The sequence below is a fragment of the Maniola jurtina genome, chromosome 7 (genome assembly GCF_905333055.1).
Source record: "Maniola jurtina chromosome 7, ilManJurt1.1, whole genome shotgun sequence".
NCBI classification, from domain to species: Eukaryota; Metazoa; Arthropoda; class Insecta; order Lepidoptera; family Nymphalidae; genus Maniola; species Maniola jurtina.
In genome coordinates this window covers 14,035,251-14,057,102 of record NC_060035.1, presented here as the reverse complement: position 1 = coordinate 14,057,102, position 21,852 = coordinate 14,035,251, and the positions used below count along the sequence as shown (strand labels likewise).

At 36.6% G+C, this 21,852-nt stretch overlaps 1 protein-coding gene across 1 annotated transcript in view; it reads left to right on the top strand.

The window, feature by feature from the left end:
* LOC123867096 overlaps positions 1–21,852 on the top strand; it is a 308,948-nt gene that overhangs the window by 267,388 nt on the left and 19,708 nt on the right. The gene's annotated exons all lie outside the window — the stretch shown is intronic.

Below are 21,852 nucleotides of genomic sequence, written 5' to 3'. Positions count from 1 at the left end.
ATTTTGTTGTCGTGTTTAAAATGAGATTCGGCATTAATCAACTATAAATCACGAACGAATCTGTTAAAACCTTTATAGATCGTTTAGGTTCAGTGCACAAACTATTTAATGCATTATTTATGATGCGATATGCATAGTTTGTTTCAAATTTTGTTTTCAACAACCTACAACAAAAGGACAATATAAGGCTAAAAACCAGTGTCGATTAAAATAGGTATATCTAAAATTATTTTGATCGATGCTCGCTTATTTTTTATTAACATTCGCTTAGTCATTTTGTTTAAGTTAAGGGAACCGACCTGGTAAAGCGGTTTACCCTAATTTTTGCATCTAATAAAAATTTTCAACATCTTTGAGACAGCGTTTTCACACTGGTTATTTATTATTGCATGGGCTACTGATAGAATAACAGGATGAATAGGCATTAGGCATCGATCTAGGCAAGCGCGCTCCAAGACCTCATTATTGCTCTGTTTTTCAGGCATGATTGTCGTCAAGCTCAAGCCTATCTCAAGATAAAACAAGTGTAAATTAAAAATTTATAACACCCCCGACAAGTGAAGGTTACAGTAACTAGAAAAGACCTGATAACTTTCAAACGGCTGAACCGACTTTCTTGGATTATAGCTAAGAACACTCTCGATTAAGCCACCTTTCAAACAAAATCGTTTCATCGTACTAAATTAAAATCGTTTCATTAGTTTAGAAGCTACGATGCCACAGACAGATACACACGTCAAACTTATAACACCCCTCTTTTTGGGTCGGGGATTAAAAAAAGAATAAGTGATAGTTACAAACTAAAGTTTAGGTGTACCGTTTCATGCACGATGCGTGAAACAGTTTCCACCAACAACAATTTTGTAGATATGATACTATGTCTGTGATAAGTTAACTCTGGCTGAGAAAACTTAAATGGATATCAAAAATCAACTATGTGTGAACTAAATTTAAATATGAATATTGGTATTTTCAACTGTATTTTAAACAAACATTTGAGCGTTTCGGCAATGAAAGTCTATTAATTTGTTAGTGATTCTCTCAAATTGTTGTAGTTTTTTGGTATATACCTAGTTTAATTTTAATTTAGAATGTACCGATGGGGCTGGCATATAGGACACCTATAAAAGCCCCTTAAAAATATAAAAATAAAAAAATAAAAAATAAAAATTAACTCCTTAAACAGGAGTTACCATTTAAAAAAAAATCTCTTATAACATCTGAAGATCAACTTGAAACTTAGTGAAAATGTTCCTCAGAAGAAATACCTAGTTAAAAACGTAATTAAAAGTTTTCAAAACAACTCCGCACAAGTGGGTGCAGCAGGATGATGAGCTAATTACACTAACTTTATTTTTATTTCATTAACTGATGGTAACTGACGGTGCAGTAAGCAGTAAGGTGGAAACCTTTGCTCTAGAGTCAGCACTTTAGGAATAGAATTAATAATATTAGGTCACGGGCATCATACATCTATACTAATATTATAAAGAGGAAACCTTTGTATTTTTGTATTTTTGTATGTTTGTATTGAATAGGCTCAAAAACTACTGGACCGATTTCAAAATTTCTTTTACCATTACTCAGAGGGATTCTTCCGAATCCGTATAGGCTATATTTTATCTCGGAAAATAGAAATGTCCACCCGTGCGAAGCCGGGGCGGGTCGCTAGTAGTTCATACAGACCTACTCATATCATAATTAACGCCGACTCTGTTATCTTTCTCTAAACTAAAAGAGCATGTCTGCATCTTTTTCTTTTTAACTTTACTAAAAAAGGATGGAACATGAATTTTCCTTTTAAAGACCCTAAATATAAGTGCACACTATAAATTTAAACAATAGGCTCCCGACTGGCAGCTAAAGCCATAAGGTTAGACAGCTCTAAATTATATTTAAAACTGTCAAACTATCTCTGTCCTTTTCATATTAGTTTAGTAAGAAGAGGATGGGAATACTCTAAAATTTTGTTGTGTTCAGAATCAGTACCACTAGTACCACTATCATTTTTCTGCTAAGTATGATTTCATGGTCTATCCATTCAATCAAATTCAACGTTTGGCACAAAGATAACTTGCATACTGGGGATGGACACAGGTCATTTTTTGTCCCGAAAAACAAAAAGTTTCCACGGGATTTCCAAAACATAATTTACGTAAACTAATTTGCGGGCATCGTCTATTTGGTACAGAGAGAGAGGTAGATACGTATGGACCGTTATACGAAGACATAGACTATTTTTATCCCGGAAAATCAAAGATTTCCCTTGGAATTATTAAAAAATCTAAATCCACGAGGACGGTAGTAGTAATCTACGTATTAATATTCTAAATGAATAATTTCAAGTTTCTAGATGCTATTTGAACTGTACGTTGACAATATGTCAGTACATTTGTATTATTATCAACTATTTAAAACCAACGTAATCCAATACAAAATACCACGAACGTGTTGGCGTGCATCGAATTAAGTTGTAGGGAAACAAGCCGGGAAATAATCCCTTGCACAAATTCCATTCCAATCGATCTGGCAATTCCCGAAGTCTAGCAGCGACTGACTCGGAGATCGCGCAGAATTTTTATATTTCGATGTAAACACTGCCTTTGAATACGTAGAAAGCAAACCAATCCCGCTCTACAATTCAAATATTTACTGCTACTGACTTGCAGTGCAATTTTCGTCGAGAACTTTCGGGGCGAAATGCGAGTGCTTCCTGGCAACTGAATAAATTCATAAAAAATCGCTTCCTGTAGCAGGGTAAAGTAAATATCATTAAAACTTAAAATGAGAAAGTTCATTACGCTGGTCTAGAAGTTTATGTGGCGTAAAATATTATGTACCTACCTACCTACAGATCGTTAACAGGACTACTGTGTAGTGAGTACGAGTAAGTATGTGTACAAGTAGATTACAATTTCATAATATCCCTTATCTATACTAATAAATAAAATTGGAGTGTCTGTCTGTAATTTCGAAATAACTACCTCATATTAAGCTCATATGGTTATTTGAACGATACCAACACTGAATCACACGTTTTTAAAATTTTTGTCTGTCTGTCTGTCTGTCTGTTTGAAAAGGCTAAAGGCTGGACCGATTTTGACGGGGTTTTCACAGACAAGTAGAGAATTGACCATTAGGAGTAACATAGGCTACTTTTTTAACCGACTTTCAAAAAGGGAGTTGTGTTTTTCTACCTATGTACACCGAAATCTCCGAGATTTCTGAACTGATTTGCGTCATTTCTTTTTTAATCGATAGAGGAACTTCGCGACATTGTTTCATAAAAAATTTGGAGTCTAACTCCTCAATCCTAATGCTGAAGGGGATCTGACCAATCCACGCGGGCGAAGCTGCGGGCATCAGCTAGTTATTATATAAATGCAGACGTATTAGTTAGCAGGTTTGTCCTTCAATCAGGTTGCATCGGTTTACGTGATTTTTGCATCATTCAGTCCATTGCAGCTGGTTATCCACTGAGCAAGGGTCTCCTCTCATTATGAGAAGGGCGTAAGAGTTTAGATCATAGACCACCACGCTGGCCGAGTGCAGATTGGTAGACTTCACACACCTTTGAGAAAATTATGAAGAACTCGCAGGCATACAGGTTTTCTCACGATGTTTTCCTTCACCGTTCAAGTAATGGCGTTTTAAGAACTCTGTAAAGTTAGAAAAGCAGCTTCATAGTATATAACTAATAAACCTGCTAAACAACTTAAATTAGTAAAGTAATTTAGTAGGTATTTAATAAACTTACTAAAACTAAACCAAAAATAAACCAAAACTCATAATAATCCAGAAGCGGCAACAACACCGCCACCTTGCATTATTCGAAAGGCTCTACAAAGCAAAGTTGTGAATGCATCGCGAAGTTCGCGCGGCGGGTGCCGAAGTTGGGACTAATTAAATTGTTTATTAACACTGCAATAGTTCACACGCTGTGCGAACTAGTGCAGGTTTGGAGTGTTCAAATGAAGCTCTATCTATTTATGTATTCCTGGTTTTTTATTATTTAATAGAAGTATAACCATTATAATCCATATCCATACTAATATTATATTATTAGGTATTATTATTTGGTACGCTTATCATCTCTGAAATTCAAAGTAACGTTTATTAGACTTCTTGATGCAAGATAATATTATTTATGTCAATCTTTATGTCAATTATAGTCAAGATCGGTTCAGCTGTTGAAACGTGAAAATTAACCAATAGAACAATTTTGCAATTATAACATTAGTATGGATTAGCTTAGTGTACATAGGTGTCTCACATAAGCCGTCGGTAGCAACCGTCAAGGCGATAGAGCATACACGTGAGCAAACCATGCAAACGCCGTATTTGCACACTGCAATGCCGTGCAAACACTGCCGATACATTGTCTATACATGAACTAAACATTACCTTTGCTCACTCGCCCGGAATATTCAGCGTCGGCAAACAGCCTCGATATTATAGCTGCGAAGCCAGCAGCGGCAAATATTTGAGTGATTGCCTGCGTGTGTGACGGTTTGCTGGCGGCTTTATGTTGAAGGGAATTCAATGATATCCGTGGTATGTTTACGGCCATGTTTCCATAGCGAATTTCATTGCTTTGAAGCTAAATATACGTTTCATTAAGATAGTAGGTATGTAATTTTTCTGTTTTTAACCCCCGACCCAAAAAGAGGGGTGTTATGAGTTTGACGTGTGTATCTGTGTATCTGTGTATCTGTCTGTGGCATCGTAGCTCCTAAACTAATGAACCGATTTTAACTTGGTTTTTTTTGTTTGAAAGGTGGCTTGATCGAGAGTGTTCTTAGCTATAATCCAAGAAAATCGGTCCAGCCGTTTGAAAGTTATCAGCTCTTTTCTAATTATTACTGTAACCTTCACTTGTCGGGGGTGTTATAAATTTTTAATTTACACTTGTTTATGAAAAAAACTATGTAGACAATACCTGTCACTCGAGATTAGTAAAATGAGAAGTTCACCTCATGGACGTATTATAACTAAATACTATCTCTATGGTTCACCTTCATTATTTATTTGTTACAGTGACGTGGTGGTTCTGGGTTTTATTCTTAGTCGAGTAAATTGAAGAATAAATAATAGTTTAATAAATACTAGATGATGCCCGCGGCTTCGCCCGCGTGGATTTCGGTTTTTTTAATCCCGTAGGAACTCTTTGATTTTCCGGGATAAAAAGTAGCCTATGTCCTTCCCCGGGATGTATCCCATGTCTGTAACAAATTTCATTAATCGGTTCAGCGGTTGGGCCGTGAAAACGTAGCAGGCAGGCAGACAGACAGACACACTTTCGCATCTATAATATTAGTTTGGATTGATTGCTATATCTAGAGTTTAGAGCTGTCAGTGTATGTAATTTAAGATAGTGTCACAGGACGTGTATTTGAGTAGACTAAGTAATCCACCACCGTATTTGCACACTGCAATGCCTTGCAAATATTGCCGATACATTGTCCATACAAGAACTAAACATTACTTTTGCTCACTCGCCCGAAATATTCAGCGTCGGCAAACAGCCTCGATAGCTGTAAAGCCAGCAGTGAAAAATATTTGAGTAATTGCCTGCGTATATGGCGGTTTGCTGGCGGCTTTATAATGACTCTCTCTGTTGGTGGGAATTCAACGATATCTATAAATACCCATCATGTTTTCGACTATGTTTTGTTAACGAGTTACATGTTCGGTATTAATACAAAATATGTATGTGATTTTATTCTCCTAAATATTTAAAATTACCAAGGGTGAACTAAAATATCGATCCATTAAATAATATCTATCACTACTCTTCACTATCCATATTATAAATTAATGCGAAAGTGTGTGTGTTGGTTGGTTTATTGGTTTGTTGGTTTGCCATTAAATCATAACTATATTATCGATACTGAAATCCTACTATTGGTCGCAACTTGCGTGGATATGGAGAGTGACATAGGCTACTTTTTATCCCATAAAATCAAAGAGTTCTTTTCGAAATTTTTAAAAACCTAAACCAACGAAGTTGCAAGGACACCCTCTAGTCATAATAAATGACTGGTTTGACATCATTAGTAAGTAAAATTTACCCAGAAGTAAGTTTTCTTAAAAACAATAACTTATTATTTTTTCCGCAAAAAAATCCTTGTTCCATCATATTTTATGCCCATTTCCTAAGCCTATAAAAATGTCGTACTTATTCGTATTTAGGGATAGTAGAGAAACGTGTTAAACAATGAATTAATTACGCAAATTTATGATAAAAGTTCAAAAAGGAAAACAATAATTAAATATTCATTACTCGGAATTACCGCGTTTTCTTCAACGAGAAAAATTCTTGGGGCGTTTAATTTTTTTTAGTGATTGCCTGCTCTTTTAAGAAATAATTTCGAAACCCCTTATTATAAAACATTTTTTTTTTAATTTATAGACTAGCGCTTGGCTGCAATCAGACCTGGTAGCAAGTGATGATGCAGCCTAAGATGGAGCGCGCTGGCCTAGAATAATTGTTAAAAAAGGAAAGCAAAGTCGTGATACATATAAATCTGGAATAAAGAGTGGCCTATGTTACTCTTGAAGTATTAATCCATGCAAAAAATCACATTGATTCGTTATTTCGTTGCGGCGTAAGTCAAGGAGGAACCAATCAACAAACACAGCTAATTATATATTTATAATATTAGTAGCGATTTTCCTAGGTACATGCTATTACGTTATGCCACTTAAAATAAGCCTAAACAATACATAACACTTACTTAACTCTGTAAGCAATACCTAAATCAATAGGCATTACTTTTTTTTCTTTTTATAAAAGCTGCACGGGCAGTATTGTAATTCAAGTTTTGTTATAAAACGTAAACTCTACACCACAAAAGCCTTTCGTAAGCGATAATACTGATGTTACTTACTAAACGTAATGTTCGTTTTCCTGTTTTGATTGCGCTAATGTGCAACGAACGTCGATAGTGGACTTAGAACACACCCATTGCTTCCCTATCACTTACCATTAACGCTATTACGCTAAAATTCTGCACGCAACGCTCTCCAAATTGCAAAACAACGCTTGTTTATAAAGAAATTTCTTTGTTGCCAGCATGCCCCTTCGACTGTCGTGGTTTCCTACTTAATTACATTCTTAGTGATATTCTTAGCTAATCTTAGCTCTGGTGGAAAAGATTTATAGACCTAAGCCTCATAAATTGAACGATTGAATTCGTGGGTGTCATAATCCTGTCGCTTCGCTTCGTCAGTCATGATTGACAGATAGTAGTTGACAGCTATTTTATTTCTTGCTTTTCATTGAAGTATCGAATTTGATAAAACATCGATAAGATTAGAACGCCTCGTCGCATCCCTATCGCTTACCATTAACGCTATTACACTAATTGTTCTCGGCGCAACGCCCTCCAAATTGCAAAACAAAGCTTTTTAATAAAGATATTTCTTTGTTGCCAGCATTCCCCGTCGGGCGTCGTGTCGCGGTATCCTACTTAATTACATTCCTGTTGTCCTGTGGCTCCGTTTATGGAATTACTTTGATAATAATAGCTATTACCTGTACACGGATTCGCCTACCTATTGGTTTTTTCTCTAATGCACGGTCGGCCTCAGAATTCGAGTAGCAATTTCGCGAAACTATTGCATCAAAAACCTGTCACACTTATGACCCCTATGTCCCCATATGATCTAGTATTGACTATACCAAATATTGTCAAAATCAGTATGAGCAAATGGACCGTGACAAGGTGAACATACAGACAGAATTACTTTCACATTTATAATATTAAATAAAAGAGATTTCAATTATAAAACAAAAAACAATAAAAATAATCCAAAACGCTCAACTTTCCCATCGTAAGTTAACAAAGAGCGAAATCCAATATCTAAGCTACAGCACACGCGAAAATAGATTTTCCTTTCTGTAACTGGAGTAGCTACAAACTAATAGCAGCGCTAAAGTTCAAACGAGCGTAGAACATAACTATCACCAAATAAATTGAGCCCTCGGCATTTGGAATGCAAACACTTGCGGGTTATTGCCTATTTATATAAAAAGTGGCTGAACACCAGGTAATTGTTTTCATTTTCGCAGGTCGGGGGATTTGGGAAATATTATTGTGTATTTTAAATATAGCGCAATTATGTTTATTCTCGTAGAGGTACTCTACGAGAATAAACATAATTGATAATGATAATGATAATTGATAATGATAAATAACCTAAACTCAATGTGCACCATAGATAGGTAAAATCTGTGGATTGCACATGCCACGTTGACCTTGTTTAAAGCATGATTTTTATTTAAAAACACCTTTAAAAGCAGTTTTAAACATGTTTTAACCAAAAAATCTTATTAAGTTATATTAATACTTTTTTTGGCTAACCCTGCAAATTTGTGAAGCAAAGGGCGTGAACTTAATGAATAGCAACTTTGCCAAACCGTAGCAATACAGTGCAAACAACGTAAAAAAACAAACATGGCCGCGGTTTACATTTTTTTTTTTGTTTATTTTGTTTTCCGCATACAACATTAAGCACCTCAGTTAATTAACAACCTTGTGATTTTCATACTGCCAGTGATGCTACGGAAAATTCAGAACGTACCCAACCTTGACATGATAACAGAACCACAGGAAAAACAGACTCCTTTCAAATCAAAAGGTCAAGTTTGAAATGCCCGAGAGACATCATTTTACTAGAGAAGCAAATCTCATAAAAATACGTTAAAAAAGCGTCCTCGCCAAAAGATATAACAATGACTTCAGAAAAATTAACATTTTGAAGTAAAATATTGTTTAATTTCAATTTCTCTTACTCTTAATCAATCAAGTGCTGATTATTTATTTTCAAGTTTGTAACCGTAAAACTTGCATCATATTATTATGAAGATAGCGGTGCGGTGCTCTTCTGATGTCCATGTTTCCAGTCACGTGCCTGCCTATAGCCTGAGTCAAGTGCGTTCTAGAAACTAAAGCTTTCCACCAGACATGATTCTAATCAAGCCACCCTGCATAAAAGACAAAGTGTACAGAGCCAATTTTTGGACTGACATAAGGCGCTTAGGGCTCTTTCACAGTTTACGGTGTGACGTCGCATCGCAAAATTCTACAACGCACAACGCATCATAGAAATTTTCATTGTGTGTTTTGAGTGAGTTGAGTACGATGTCGTTATTACGATACGACATCGCACGGCAAATATTGTGAAAGGGTCCAAAGGCGATCACACAATATTGCAGTGCGACGACACATACGACGTCGCCACGAAAAGGATAAGCTAGACCATGCCGGGCCCGAGCCGTGCCACGTCCGAAACACATAGATAGGAAAATGTATGAGGCCAAATCAGTTATCAGACCGTGCCATGCCATGTCCAAGTCTTCCGAGCCTAGTCCGTGTTACGTTTCGTCATACAAAATTACAATTCGTGGACCGTCAGCACGCCGGACGTGCCTCAAACGTGGAACGGCTCGGGTCCGGCACGGTCTAGCATAAATCATCCCTAATGTGATGCGGTGACGCAGCGCAAAAAACAGTAAAACTGAGTCAATTTTGCAACACGTTTCTGTCTCTAAACATGCGTTAGCTCTCTGGAAATGCAGTGAAAATGATGTGAAAATAAGACTGAAAACAAGCTTTTCACCTACGGTTTTTGAAGGTTACGTACTCGTATGTAAAGAAATGAGTGCGCATCAGCTGTATAATTAAAAAATTAGAACACGAGGTATTTTCTACTTTGCAAATTCATTAAATTTTCACCTGACACTTGGAAAAGATTGAAGGCTGAAGAAATTTTTTGATCATTTTTTTAAATATTTAATTATATCAATTATTTCTTATTATGATAGTTTTTATGTTATCTATTTTGTTTAGTAAGTATATATAATATTTTGTCTGATAAAAAGTTGAGCGATCCATTTTACCCTTGCTGCTGAGTTCCCAATTTTTTTTAATATACTATTTGAATAGGGATCAAAATGTAGACCACCTGAAGTTAAGTGATTACCGTCATCCACGAACGTTATTTTGAAGTACCAGAGGAACCACCAATGCGTTGCCTGCTTTTCAAGAATTTGTTGATCCGCCCTTGAATGACGCCCTTGATGAAAGATGAAACCTAGTTTTTTTAGATACATAACATATAATGCGTCTCTTAAAGGTCGTCATGTAGTATAAACGTCTATCTTTACTGATAAACTTGTTATTAAGTAATTTTATTAGCTATTTTTTTAAATTAATTATAAGCACTTGCTTGACCACAATCACACCTGAGGGAAAGTGATGATGTGGCCTAAGATGGGACGCGTTTACCTAGAAGATGCCTATTCACTCTTGATTTAAAAATATCCGGATTGTAATTGGTAGGAAACAGATCGCGGAAGAGAACCTATTCCAAACCTTAGCCATGCGACATCGTCTTCGACATAACTTTGTCGTAGCCAGTAAAATCATTACATTGTTCCAATTTCCCATTGAGTGCGGTTGACATACGCAATCAAAACCTCAGTGCGAAACAGTTTGACTAGAAATTGGGCGCCCCGAGAATTAATTTCCGATCTGGATGATAATGACACGGGGTTTCACCTGCGACACACTTCGTTTTGCAACTTTTTATCGTGTCGTTTCTTCAACACTTTCCACGGTGATACAAGTGTAAATTAAAAATTTGTAACACCCCCGGCAAGTGAAGGTTACAGTAACTAGAAAAGAGCTTGATAACTTTCAAACGGCTGAACCGATTTTCTTGGATTATAGCTAAGAACACTCTCGATCAAGCTACCTTTAAAAACATAAAAAACTAAATTAAAATCGGTTCATTAGTTTAGGTACGATACGTTAGTATTAGCTACGATTCCACAGACAGATACACAGATACACACGTCAAACTTATTATCATGTCTCATATGTAGGAAATTATTATACCTATATGTATTTTAAGGCAACTTAGCAGTAGTGAGTGCTGTGCTTAATCTTATAAGTGAAAGGTAATCATAATGAAACTCCAAATAAGCAAAGATTATACATACAATCAAGAGTGGATAGTTATTATCTAGGCAAACCCATCACATTTTAGACCACATTACCATTTTCTATCAGGTGCAGTAAGTTGTCGTCAAGCATGTTCAAAGGAGTCCAAGTATCAACTTGTGGAGCGTAGAAATAACTGCAAGAAACCCGCGCTCACCCACGTTGGTTGTGCGGGTGTGCGGGGCGCCCCACCACGGTTGCCATCTCAAACTGTCGCGCATTATACGTCGGCGGAGACGACGATACCAACTTTTTATCGAGAGACATGTCTCTAGTGTGTTGTCCCTATATTATCAGTAATGACTCGAATTTTGGGCCGTCGGCGTCAATAGGCGTCAATATTTCGGTGCCGTTTAGCGAAATGACCGCGCTGCAAATTGGAACGCATGCCCAGTTTATTGTTCGATGTTGGTTCGATGTTATTGCCGCGATGCATTTTGAAATTCGAACGGTTCATTTCTATTCGACCTATTTTAACGCTGATGATTTCCATTCGAAATACAAAAGATATCTGGATTTTAGATTACGAAACGTACCTATATATAGATCGTTTCAACGAATAGTTCCTATGGCGTTATGTTGACTCCCCTGTCTGTCTTAGTCATTGGGTGGTCATTGGCACCATATTGGCTATTCATGAATAAAGGAAATGAAAATCAAATGAAAACAAACAAAATCTGCCTCTACTTATGCAAATATGGTGCCAATGACTTAGACAGACAGGGGAGTCAACAAAACGTCATAGGAACTATACGTTGAAACGATCTATAGGTACCTACTTTTGAACCACGAGCTACATCTTTGTATGCTTTGACGACCAAGGTTACAGCTTTTATACCATGTCAAGTAATTATGGTCTAGTAATCATGAAACGTTCGGGAGAATTTCAAATCAGTGACTGCGGAGTCAAAGTGCGCGATCGAAACGAAGCGTGCGTTCAAATTTGCACCTGATTTGCACTTTGGCGTTCATTTGGCTGTACATAGGTACGTCATTGCAGTATTGGCGCGAATTACTGGGAAGAGCTCTCCCCAATGAACCGTCATTGTTGCATGTTGGAAATGGTTCCTGGCGTATATTTGTAGGTATTTTTATAGGGTCTCGTACTCGAAGGGTGCCAACGGGACCCTATTACTAGGTATCAGCTGTCCATGTGTCTGTTTGTCAACGGGCTGTATCTCATTAACCGTAATAGGTAGAAAGTTGAAATTTTAACAGAGTGAAAACCAACATAGTGAATTTCAAAATGGTTGCCATGCAAATTTTAAAAAGTACATAGTATAAAATCTTTTAAGATGGTGTTCCCCTTCGTGTACGGATCCAACTCGCACCTGACCGGTTTTTTTTTATTCTCAGTCAAGAAATTTTTTAAATACACTACCGTGGTTGGGCTGCCTCACTTTAAATATCACGACTACATACCTCTTATGCCATGTCAAGTAATTATGGTCTAGTAATCATGAAACGTTCGGGAGAATTTCAAATCAGTGACTGCGGAGTCAAAGTGCGCGATCGAAACGAAGCGCGCGTTCGCACCTGATTTGCACTTTGGCGTTCATTTGGCTGTAGATAGGTACGTCATTGCAGTATTAGCGCGAATTACTGGGAAGAGCTCTCCCCAATGAACCGTCATTGTTGCATGTTGGAAATGGTTCCTGGCGTATATTTGTAGGTATTTTTATAGGGTCTCGTACTCGAAGGGTGCCAACGGGACCCTATTTCCGGTCTCGGTCCCTTCTAAAACGGAACCCTAAAAAGCACTAGAAACCGAATAGATTACTATAATGAAATGTGTGAAACGAAAAAATCCAAGAGCAAAAAATTAAAAAAAAAATTGAATAGAGAACGTCTCATGAATAGGTAAGTTTCATTTTTAATAACGTGCATTTCATATGACGAGATTTTTAATAAAGCGGTTTATTTTCAATAAAATTTACAATTCGGAGACATGAATCTCTCGTCTCGCCTCTAACTGCCCATAATGCGTATTTTAAAACCGTTTCATGACGTCATATATCGCCTTTTGTATAAACCTGAGAAAAATCTAAATAAAGTATCAGAACAATTCTTAACTTTTCACTAACACGGCTTATTCTGCATTTTTGTCCTTTTAGTATCCTGTATGTGAATTATTATATTAAATCGATTTTTTTTGTTTTATTTTAAGAAGTAGGTACTTACCTTTTTAGGATTCGGTACTGAGGGCTGCCTTCCTTGTGCATTCGTGTAAGAGAACGTCCATCGCACGTTCACTTAGTCTGTCCATCTTATCAGACATAACAACCTTCTTTCTTCTCCTTTATAGTGGTATTCCTTAGTGCTGAGGGTCGTGACTCCTTTCTATTAATTACATAATGGCAAGAGTTCTCTTGGGATAATAATGCGGTGGTGGGTTTCCAGATCCTTCCACTACGAGAACGAGATTTCGATTCATAGGTTGTACAGATTTATCAGCTCTCCTAATTAATGTGCTTTCCGAGACCCGGAGGAAACGATCGTTCATCCAGTTACTGTCTCGGGTCAACGTTGCTTAACAATCGCAATCGACTGATGTGCGTTGTCACTGGGCTACACGGCCCTCCTCCATAATAACCAACGAATGTTCAAATTTTGCGGAACCCTAAATTAGTTTTTTGGTCCATCTATTCGCGAACGTCGATAAGTTTCCATTACGCTAAGTGCTTTGGTTCCGTCATCGGAGCGCGGTGAGCTCGCGGATACGCTGTGTGCGTGTAAACAACCCCTGAATTATTTAGTAAGGCCCAAATCATAAGCGGCAGCTTTAGTGTCCGGCAAACAAATTTTGACGTGTTTAGCGTAGTAGGAAGTTGGCGAATCCGGGAAGGAAAAGTCAACGTATCAACCAATCGCGTACACTCGCGCCGACTGATCAACCAATCGCGTGCACCCGTCATTCGCCAGCCAATCTATCTACCCACTGTATACACTAGATCTGATTTTTTACGAAGGGGTTTTAAATAAAGATGCTCGAACTTTGACAGTGTATAACGGCCATCTTGGTAAAGCAATAACTGTTTTTGACCAGAATAATCTTATATATAGTCTTAACATTTCTCCATGGAATGCTACACGTTTCCCGGGGCACTCACCTTTAACTATTACAGAGTTATGTGCATTTTAAGCAATTAAATATCACTTGATTTAACGGTGAAGGAAAACATCGTGAGGAAACTTGCATGCCTGAGAGTTGAAACAAAGTTATGAAATATATGTGAAGTCTACCAATCCGCACTTGACCAGTATGGTAGACTATGACCAAACCCTTGTAATACTGAGAGAAAGCCTGTGCTCAGTAGTGACACAGTTCATGACACTTAGGGAACTTACCTATAACAAAACGTTGATACTTCAACGTCACTGATAGGCGTCAAATGTTGCCTACATTTGACGCTAGGTAAGCTGCAAAAGGACTATTTATCTTTGATTTTACGTCACCCATAGCCTTATTATATGACATATCATCGAAACAGAATCAAACCAAGAGTACCCTTAGCCTACTCCGGTAGTGAGGTGGCAGTGGGTTGATGATGATGAAAAGAGCAACCGCCGAGTTTCTTGCTGGTTTTCTCGGTAGGAAAGTAATTGAAATTGAAACAAAAAGCTACCTAATACTATTTTAGTTTCGATCTCTTATACTCGTAACTTGTATCACGCCCTACTAACGTAACAGTAATGTTCAGTTGCAACTCTACCTCTATTTGCTTCGCACAAAATTTCGGACGAATTCTCGCAAATTTCGAGTTCAGAGCCAAGCTTTTACCGCATTAAATTTAAATGTTTTCATTAAACCTTCCGAAAATTGACGTCTATATTATTTACTACTATATTTTCTCTAATTGTGACGAGTTTCTTATTTACAAACCTGTAATAACTTATTTTTCTCTGATTGGATTATTTTCTAACACTCTTTTTTTAAGGTTCCGTACCTCAAAAGGAAAAACGGAACCCTTATAAGATCACTTTGTTGTCTGTCTGTCTGTCCGTCCGTCGTGTCCGTCAAGAAAACCTATGGGGTTTTTCCCGCTGACCTAGAATGATGAAATTTGGCAGGTAGATAGGTCTTATAGCACAAGTAAAGGAATAAAACCGAAACCTAAAACTGTGAATTTGTGGTTACATCATTAAAAAAAAATTAAAATTTGTGTCAATTTTCAAAGTAAGATAACTTTATGTAGTGGGGTATCATGAAAGGTCCTTTCCATGTATATTTATTTATTTGATTTTTATTTATTTTTATGCAAAATAGTTTTTGATTTATCGTGCAAAATGTCGGAAAAAATACCCGAGTTCGGAACGCGCGGATGCGCGAGTGTAACTCGCACTTGTCCGGTTTTTTTTTAATTTAGGCTTGCGCCTTACTGGGTGCCTGATGAAAAGCTCTAGTTTGGATGGTCAGCGCCTGCCTAAATAAATGTGTTGTACTCATAAAATTGACGCGCGTTTAGAAGCGCCTCTGTCAGTATTATTGACCCTAGTTGTTTATACTTTATAGATATTACGGTGTCAAACCTATCTAGATAAAAGTAAGAGCGTCAATAATAGCTACACAGAAAACTTGAGCAATCATGAACCGCTCAAACAGTCGTCAACTGCTTGGCTGACAGTTTGAAGCAGCCACATCACAACTGCACGACGGTTAAAAGCGCTCTAGGGAAGATTGTAGTTACCTGGTATGTAGTTCCGTATACAGTCGCAGCTTGAAGCGGTCAAGCTCGACTGCTTTTCCAGCTGACCCGTGTAGGTATTGCCACTCCTGTATGTGCCTGAAGATTTACAATTCCGAAAAAGTGTCATTACATTTTCCTTTCTTATTAGTTAAAAAAACAACAATTTTGCACGTAAAATTACAATATGTCTCCCGTAGAATCCACTTACTTAAAAAACTGACCCGAGAGAGTGCTTCACGCTACGCGAAATTCCATTTCTAAACTCAAAGAAATTTACTTCTTGGCATCGTAACAGAGGAAATACAATTTATCCAGCGCCGTTTTACAGAAAAGTTAAGCTGTAAGCGACACATAAATACCTAATCTAAATGCGAAACTCCGGGACAGATTTAAGTACTAGAAACGTGGATAGCTTAAAACGCTTAAAATCTACGTAACGGCGCTTCTATGGAGTGACTGTTAATGTTTATTGTCACACGTTTAATATTACCAACTCGTTGGGAATATTAGCAACTTAATAAAGCCTTATTTGGTACACCTTGACTGCCATCTCACCTGGTGGTAAGTGATGATGCAGTCTAAGATGGAAGCGGGCTAACCTGGAAAGGGTATGTCAGTTTTTATTAAATCCATACTCCTCTGATTTCTACACGGCATCGTACTGGAACGCTAAATCGCTTGGGGTACAGCTTTGCCAGTACGGTGGTAACTAGCGACGACCGAAGCCTTCCACTAAGCCGGACCAGAAATTAAGAAATTATAAAATTCTAAACCCCTGCCGGGACGTAGGCGGATATATAAAAGGAAAATATGACTGACTGATTTATAACGCACGGCTCAAACTGCTGGACGGATCGGACTGAAAGGCAAGCAGAATAGCCTATTATGACGTAGACATCCGCTAAGAAAGGATTTTTTAAAATTCGACCTTATGGGGGTAAAATAGATGCTTGAAATTTGTGTAGATAATCCATGCGGACGAAATCGCGGACATTGGCTAGTGCTAGTAGCGAATATAAAGTATCTCATAGTTCCTATGCAAAGATACCTAATACGTCTAAAAAATGTGATTTATATGGCGCGTAAAAAGCGAACCCCGAATAAAAATCACTACATTTGTCACAGCATACGAATTGGAATTAGACAAATTCGTCCGTTAAATTAAGGCCGTTTTAGACGAGGGAGCGGGATTCGATTTGGGGTAAATCTCGCTCCTTGGATAATAGGTACATTTTCCTTATGGCACTCGCGAAGTTGGTCCCCCACGTGATAGACTAAGCGCAGGTGGAGGATTCGTTACTAGTGTTTAAACAGATTTTTGACGGCCTTTCTCTCAGTGGTATAATTAGTGTTGTGGTCTTGTTAGTGGGAAGTCCCGGGTTCGATTCCCGGCTGGGGTTTGGAATTTTATAATTTCTAAATTTCTGGGTAGGTCTAGTGGGAGGCCGTGGCTAGTTACCACCCTACTGTCCACGTAGGGATATAAATTGCCTAATTAAATTATTACCACTATATCATCTTTCAAATCGGACAAACAAAAGGTGTACAATAGCACCTATTTTGAATAAATGATTTCGACTTTGACTTTGACTTTTTTTTTGAAGTCAGTTACAAAGGTCGATGTAAAATTTAAATAATTCAGTCCACCCGCTCTTAGACTTTGATCGAATGGAATAGAAAGTGTATTTATTTCTAATTTGATTTTAAATTGGATACAAATGGACGCGGAGTTTTCTGTTAATCCGACGGAAGCGGTTTATTCGGCTTTGTCGCGGCAGTGGACTGCTGGTAAATAATTCTCTATACAGAACTTTTTACTTCCAATTAAAAACTGGTGGGCGTTATTGTTTTTAGCTTCAAAATGTTTTAACTCACCCACACAAATTTTAATTTTTTTTCGAAAAAATCTGTAATTGGCCGTACTTCTGTAATTAGCGTTTAAGAAACTTATTGTAATATTTCACTGTAGATTTTCCTGTAATAAATAAAATAAAATATAAAATAAAGTTTTATTTGTTGCGAGCGGATTTCCGTGATTATGCCCACGTGGTTTTAGGTTTTATTTAAAATCCCGTTCATATTTCTGAAAATCGTTTATGTTTATAAAATTTCGTGTTCATTCATAGACCCGCACGGTTTAAATGTTAAGTCTCTAGGCACGGTAATATTATACATACCATTACCGTGCTCTAGGTCTACCGAATTCATCATGCATTGTCTGTCAGTCGAAGTGGTGTTATTTAACCCCCGACCCAAAAAGAGGGGTTTTATAAGATTGACGTGTGTATCTCTGTATCTATCTGGGGTATCGTAGCTCCTAAAATAATGAACCAATTTTTATTTAGTTTTTTTTTGAAAGGTGGCTTAATCGAGAGTGTTCTTAGCTATAATCCAAAAAAAAATCGGTTTAGCAGTTTTAAAGTTAAAATTCAAAATTCAAAATGTTTTTATTTAAGTAATTAAACTTTTACAATTGCTTCTGAATCGTCAAAAAAATCTACCACTGGTTCGGAATGCCGTTCCTACCGTTATGAGCTCTTTTCTAGTTACTGTAACCTTCACTTGTCGGGGGTGTAATAAATTTTTAATTTACACTTGTTGAATGTAATACCCAGCTTCTAACCGTGATTTCATCCGCGTTTATTTACACTTTTTCAGAAAACCCGTAGCTCAAAATTATTCCTTAGTGATCCCCTAAATTACCTACCCTATGTTTTCTAAAGTCCATATCTCTAAGTCGACCAATTTAGGTTTATATCTTTTTCTATAATAATATATTCACGAGAACTTAAGACTTTAAAAAGCATATTATTATAGTAAGATTTATGATACGTTCACAAACAAACAGGTAAACTGTTATTATTTTATAATAACCAAAGTCAAGCATTCCACGTTCCAACAATACATTTTTAAAAAGATAAAAAAATTAATAATATTGTGAGCTCAAAAGTAAAAGAGTTTGAAATAATATAATCCGCATAAGCAAAGTAGACGTTTTCACCCGGGTTTATAAGGTTTCGTATTATCGCACCGTCTAATTAGCATTATACTTCCTTTCCTTTTCATAAAAAAAGAATGATTCTTCCCAGGTGTAGAGTTTTATACAAAATGCTTTTTGCCATCCCGTTTTTCTGGTATCTAAATGAAATAGACTTGATCTTACACTAATTAACAATTAAGTTATACTCAACAACTAAAATAAGTTATAAACAGACTATATGCATGTTTCAATTCAATAATATTGAAATTTCACACTACCTATATGTAATTTCTACTCAGTAGCCTAAATTGAAACTTCGTTATGTTTACGTTTCTCTCTTAGGCCATAGGCCACCATGGCCAAGTGTAGATCGGTAAGTTTGATATAACTTTGAGAACATTATGGAAAGCTTTATGCCATGTCGGTTTCCTTGCGATGAAGATAAATACATAAACATTTAATTTCTTAAATTAAAACTTATCGGTATAGTTAATCATAAACATGATAATAATAATAATTTATTTATTGCAAATAGAATGCACATTAGAATGCACAGGTCACAGTGTATTTTTTACCATTATAGTGGTGCGCAATAGGAGCAATTTACAATTATAGTAAAGCCTTTAGTTAATCCGATTGTATGATAATGTTTATATGAAAATATATTATAAATAAAAAATAAACAATAATGTTGATATGAAAATAAATAAAAAATAAGTGCTACGTTATGCAACATCTAGTAGAAATTTCACATGCTAAAAGTGCATAAAGGTTAATTGACCGTATAATAAAGTATCTGGTGAGCTATAAATAATCTCACGCTCTACATCTCGTACAACTCCTGGACTATTCGCAATATTTCATGTAATATTTTGGACTATTTCCAAAGCATCCGACCAAGGGAGTATCAAATAGTTTTATGAACTCCCCATAAACATACCGTTTACGCGGCTCACTTTGAGATACTCGAATACTGTCTAGAACATTTTACACAATTATTCGGTGCACATGTCCGCAATAATTGAGTTCATTGCTTTTATTAGTAGCTGGTTGGATAGATTCAGTAAGTTGCAGGTTAGTGTTTACCGTACCAATTTTACGCTTGTGTATGTTAAAGCATATTATCTAGAAAATATTTCTATGTTTAACCTTCTATTAGATTTACACGAGTAACTTGTAGTAGTAAGTTAAAGTGTATTAAATATGATCCGCCGCATCTGTGTTGTGTTTAATAAATAAAAATAATGCTCACGAATCATCAAATATGTATAAAATCAATAAAATCCTGACTCACTTACTGACTCATAAACTCCCAACCCAAGCCCTTGGGTTTTGAAAGTTGTATACATAGATTCCCTTTATAACGACGAGGAATAAGGTCAGATTTTTTGGAATTCTCATGGGATAGAGAATAAAGGGAATTTATATTTTCTCTGAGTGAAACCACAGGCGGTTACTAATGAGCACAATCACTGGTTTCATCAAAATTTTCACGAATAGATAAACGTAACAAAATTGACAGTTTTGAAAAAGTATTTAAATGTTTCGCAACGTAAAAGTATGCATCTAATTAAATAGAGATGTCCTGAAATTCAGCTAATATCAAGCATCATTTAAGGCTTTAACTTTCCAGGTTAACCTCCTAACAATGGCTTAAGGCATGCAAAAGCAGAAAGATTAACTACTAAACTGTTCTACCAAATCATCGCTATGCCCTATCCTTTTAATCGCTCTTAACATAATTTTGATAAGCATCACGTCCTAAGAATATACCATAAACAAATCCTCATATTCACTCCTCCCTTAACTGAGATTACCCGTCACCGTCACCGCCCGAAACTCAGGACACGTGTTTGGCAATCTTAATTTATGTTAACTGCTAGGGGGAGGGTATTAGGAAGATTTGAGCTCATTCTTGCACGGGACCGTACATTAATCAGGGATCTGGTGTTTATGTTCTGTATAATGACTTTATCTGACAATGTTAGCGTGTTTTGTATGCGAATGCCGAATTATAGGGACTTTTTACCTAACTAAGCAACTGCAAAGACAATGTTATGTTTTCCACACGTATTTGGTTATATTCTGTACACCCTCGAACACTGATCTCTGTAATACAAGTACGCTAGAGCTGCGATTGCCGACCCGTTTTAAAAGTAACTTGATTTTGGCGCTGATATCAGCTCACATCATGTGATTTTACTCGGTTTTGAGAGATAGTATTGAGACATATTTCAACGTAGTTTCAACAAGACGACCATTTGACACAAAGTGTCAATTTTAAATCAGTGGGTTGTTTCGAAAAAAAATAACGGTCATTACCTATGTATGGCACTCCTCTTCCAGTGTACTTATACATGCCCATTCCAGTAACCTCGAAGCTCCTCAACCCAATATTTGGACGAATTTTACTCATAAATCATTACGAAGATGCTCAAAATCATTTTAATAATATCTCGATGCGTCTTATAATAACAATTTCATTGCACAATTACTCGTATAACAACTTGGTTTGCATCTTAACTTTATAGACTATTCGCACGTTCTTAATCTCATCATAAATTCAGCATTTACTTGCCTAGCTAAGAGTTCGGTTCGGCGCAATAACTTCGTGATGAACATTATGCTCTTATGAAATTGCTTTTAGTTTTATCCGCGTAGCTTAGAAACTGCTAGAGATGCAAAGTGAAAAGTTTACGTGAATTTATGGTTCATTTTTTATCATATAAACCAATAGGATACTTCCCCTACCTACGTAAATTTATGCTTCAGTTTTTATAATATAAAATAATAATCCGATGCATCGGTGATGGTGCATTAAATACTTTACCAGTACCTACTTAATGGTAAAAAAGTACATTTAACCTTTCCAAAGTCCATACTAATATCACAAAATGCAAAAGTGTCTTTAATCCATCTCTCCGGTATCTTTTCAAGGTCCATCCAATTAGCTGTGACGGTCATGGGCTACTTTTTACTCCAAAAATTCAAAGAATTCTTCTTACGAGAAATTGAAAAAAAAAAACTACCAAATGCAAACAGAATATTCAGACATTATTCCTTGTATCTTATGGACCACTAGCTGAGTAATCTTAGCTTTGCACGAATAACCATTAGGGTTTTCTATTAGCAGATTATGCTAAACGCGGCAGGCTAACTTTGTACGAGACTGTCG